The sequence below is a fragment of the Rhinoraja longicauda genome, chromosome 28 (assembly GCF_053455715.1).
Source record: "Rhinoraja longicauda isolate Sanriku21f chromosome 28, sRhiLon1.1, whole genome shotgun sequence".
Classification (NCBI taxonomy): Eukaryota; Metazoa; Chordata; class Chondrichthyes; order Rajiformes; family Arhynchobatidae; genus Rhinoraja; species Rhinoraja longicauda.
Window position 1 is genome coordinate 12007915 of NC_135980.1, and position 4620 is coordinate 12012534.

Here is a 4620-nt window from a genome sequence, read left to right on the forward strand (position 1 = left end):
GGCTAGTCTATCATTTAACACCATCAAAAGGATGTACAGGAGGCGCTGCCTCAAAAGGCACCTAGTGTCATCAATAGGGTTGCCAACTGTCCCATATTAGCTGGGACATCCCGTATATTGGGCTAAATTTGTTTGTCCTGTACGGGACTGCCCTTGTCCCGTATTAGGGCCGGGGGGAGCTGTAGGCCCAGACACTGTAGGCCCGGGGGCCGCTGTAGGCCCGGACAGTGTAGGCTAACGGAGTGTGTTCGGGGAGTGGGGCCGGGTGTGTTTGCCTAGTGGGGGTTGCGTAGCGACCCGTCTCCCGACCCGGGCAGCCGCCATCGGTGGAGCGGGAGCACGTGGCCGCTGGCTGGGTGAGGTCACGTGGGGCGCGGGCGGTGACATCATCTTTTGTTCTTTATTTAGGAGTTAGAAAGTTGGCAACCCTAGTCATCAAATACCCACACCATCCTGGCCACACTCTCATTTCACTCTTAATCTGGTAAGGTATAGGAGTCTAAAAAGCATGACCATCAGGTTCAAGAATGGCTTCTTTCCAACAACCATTAGGCACTTGAACACTAGAAAACACTGACTGAACTATAAACTGTGGATTATGAGCTATAGGGCAACACAGTGGAGCGGTGGTAGAGTTGTTGCCTTACAGCACCAGAGACTCAGGTTTGTTCCTGACAATGGGTGCTGTCTGTAGGGAGTTTGTACCTTCTTCCTGTAACAGCAAGTGTTTCTCTGGGTGCTCCGGTTACCTCCCATATTCCAAAGACGTGCAGATCTGTAGGTTAATTGGCTTCGGTAAAAAAACTGTAAATTGTCCTCAGTGTGTCGGATGGTGCTCGTGGTCGGAGGTGATCGCTAGTCGGCAGGGACTTGTTCAGTTGAGGGGCCTGTTTCCACGCTACATCTCTAAAGTAAGCTAAAGTCAAGGACTGTCTCAGGTTGCACTAAGGACCCCAGGTTATTAGTATTCAGTAGTATTCAGGTTATTGATTTATTGATTTTTTTTGGTTTATGATATGTTATCTATGAGTATTGTGTTTGCAGGCTTGTAATGCTGCCGCAAGTAACCAAGTCATTGTTCCCTTGTCAGTACATAGAACCATTGAACACTTTTGACTCTTGAGCCTTGAAATCTCTTGGAATTTCCCTGCATGGGATTATGCCATTTCCTGCCGTTCTTTTATAAAATAAGTATGTTCGGGACTGAATTCTTTGGGGATTTTTCAATGACAAACCACAAACTTTGACCACATGGACTAAATATAAAAGTCATCAGCTGCCTAAATTTGCTAGCAGCAAAAAATAAATCCTGAAACCACAAAAGCACTTAACCAATGCCTGTTGTTCACAATGCAAGCAGAACCCTAACGTGAAGCATCATTTCAGTAACTTTCCCTCATCAACTACAATGTCCACTGACTGGACGTTTCCATTGCAGTTAGAACTATGAATGAAAGGTTGAAGGTATCAGAACTTTACAAAAAACTGCACGCACTTCTTAAATATGTTAATCTCAGGAGAAAAAAATCATGGCAGTAACCATTAAGTCAAGTTCATCTGTATATATTATAAGAAAATAACTGCAGATGCTGGTACAAATCGAAGGTATTTATTCACAAAATACTGGAGTAACTCAGCAGGTCAGGCAGCATCTCGGGAGAGAAGGAATGGGTGACGTTTCGGGTCGAGACCCTTCTTCAGACTGATGTCAGTCTGAAGAAGGGTCTCGACCCGAAACGTCACCCATTCCTTCTCTCCCGAGATGCTGCCTGACCTGCTGAGTTACTCCAGCATTTTGTGAATAAATAAGTTCATCTGTATAGATCATTCAGATCCTCAGGTCTGATGCTTCAGGATGGCACTGTGGTGCTGCTGGTAGAGCTGCTGCCTCATTGCGATTGAGACCCGGAGTTCGATCCTGTCCTCCGGTGCTGTCTATGTAGAGTTTGCAGTATGACCCTGTGGATTTCCTCCAGGTGCTCCGGTTTCCTGCCACATCCCAAAAATTAACTGAATTTAATTTAAAATCGTTGAGAACATTAGCGACGCAGTGGTGCTGGTTTCCAACGAGCACGGTGATGGACGCCCCACACATCTCTGTCCTCCTCACAGCTGGCCAGCTCCTCTTTTGTCTATTCATACGCGTCTTCCATCAACGTCTTCAGCATCGTCTTGTTCGGTCGTCCCGGGTTCGGTCTTCCATGGGAGGGTTCCCACAGCACAACCTTGTTTGCTGGTATTTCATATCATATCATATCATATATATACAGCCGGAAACAGGCCTTTTCAGCCCACCAAGTCCGTGCCGCCCAGTGATCCCCGTACATTAACACTATCCTACACCCACTAGGGACAATTTTTACATTTACCCAGCCAATTAACCTACATACCTGTACGTCTTTGGAGTGTGGGAGGAAACCGAAGATCTCGGAGAAAACCCACGCAGGTCACGGGGAGAACGTACAAACTCCTTACAGTGCAGCACCCGTAGTCAGGATCGAACCTGAGTCTCCGGCGCTGCATTCGCTGTAAAGCAGCAACTCTACCGCTGCGCTACCGTGCCGCGGTGGCAATGACCAGCGAGCCTCATCCTTCTCCACCTGACCTTCTTGGCCAGAGGTGGAATTTCCCCGTAGAGCTGGGCGTTGCTGATGCGGTCCCTCTAAATGACATTTTTTAACTTTTCTGAGCATTCGGGTGTAGACACCATCGAGAGACTTGGACAGTGCTCGAGTGAGAGTCCATGCCTCACACCTGTACAATAATATTGTCTCTACAGTTGCATGGAAGAATCTCAGTTTGAGACTCTTAGACATCTGAGACGTCCAGATTTTCCCCATGTTATTGAGGGCTTTCCATGCGAGAGCTTTCTGGACCTTGATGTTTCTATGTTTCTATGTTTCCGCACTGTATCTCTAAACTAAACTAAACTAAACTAAGTAGGAGATATGTCCTGAATTTGCCAAGGGACTAAGGGGGCCTCCAAAAACACACTCAAATGTCACTGAAGAAACCAAACCCAAAGGAATTAGATGTTGTGCTGAAAGCACTTTGATCACCTTTTGAATGGTTCAAAAAGCAGAATACAATAGACAATAGACAATAGGTGTAGTAGTAGGCCATTCGGCCCTTCGAGCCAGCACCGCCATTCACTGTGATCATGGCTGGTCATCCACAATCAGTACCCCCTTTCTGCCTTCTCCCCATATCCCTTGAATCCGCTACCTTTAAGAGTTCTATCTAACTCTCTCTTGAAAGCATCCAGAGAATACACCGTGGGCACTTTGCACATTAGGCTCTATTAAACTGACTAGTATTTCGCTGATTTACTGCCTAACCTTCTCAGTCAGGAAACATATCCAACATGGATATTTCCCTCTGCACTTTCAAGACAGCCATACCCACCCCACCCTCCCCTCCAAAACACATGCACAGTTGCAAGGCCCACACCCACATTATACAGAAAGCATTCATTGACGACCATTCAAGTCATACACTGCGCTCTCTGTGAGGAAAAGATGAAGCACAAGTGAATGCAACAAGAGGGAATTGTCATCTCTGAACTGCAGATGATATAATGGGGCACCACTGCAAACTTTGCTTTGTTCCCTTCTTTAGACTTTAGAGATACAGTGCAGAAACAGGCCTTTCGACGTACTGAGTCTGCGTCAGCCAGCGATCACCCAGTACACTACCATTTACCGACACACTAGGGACAATTTACAATTTGACCGAAGCCAATTAACCTGCAAACCTGGAGTGTGGGAGGAAACTGGAGCACCTGGAGAAAACCCACGCAGGTCACGGGGAGAACGTACAAACTCCGTACAGATAGCACCCATAGTCTGGATCGAACTGATTGGTTGTGCTACTGTAATACCCCAATCTCTCTTCAAAGACTTGAGATATTGTTGCCGAGCAGGGTAGAAGCAAGTAATTGGGCAAGGGAGGCGCGGTGGCGCAGCGGTAGAGTTGCTGCCTTACAGCGCCTGAGACCCGGGTATGATCCTGACTGCAGGTGCTGCCCAGAACCAGGGGCCACAGTTTAAGAATAAGGGGTAGGCCATTTAGAACGGAGATGAGGAAAAACTTTTTTAGTCAGAGAGTTGTAAATCTGTGGAATTCACTGCCTCAGAAGGCAGTGGAGGCCAATTCTCTAGATAGAGCTCTTAAGGATAGCGGAATCAGGGGGTATGGGGAGAAGGCAGGAACGGGGTACTGATTGAGAATGATCAGCCATGATCACATTGAATGGTGGTGCTGGCTCGAAGGGCCGAATGGCCTCCTCCTGCACCTATTGTCTATTGTCTATTACAGACTTTTTACGTTCTCCCTGCGACCACATGGGTTTTCCCTGGGTGCTCCGTTCCCCCCCCCCACACACACACACTCCAAAGATGTACAGGTTTGTAGGTTAAATAGCTTGGTAAAAATTGTAAATTGTCCCTAGTGTGTAGGATAGTGCTAGTGTACAGAGTGATCGCTGGTCGGCACGGACTCGGTGGGCTGAAGGGCCTGTTTCCGCGCTGTATCTCTAAACTAAACTAAATTGATGATGATCATCACTCACGTCCATAATCAGCCACAGCTTGATATCTGAAAACTGTCTACAACTTAGAG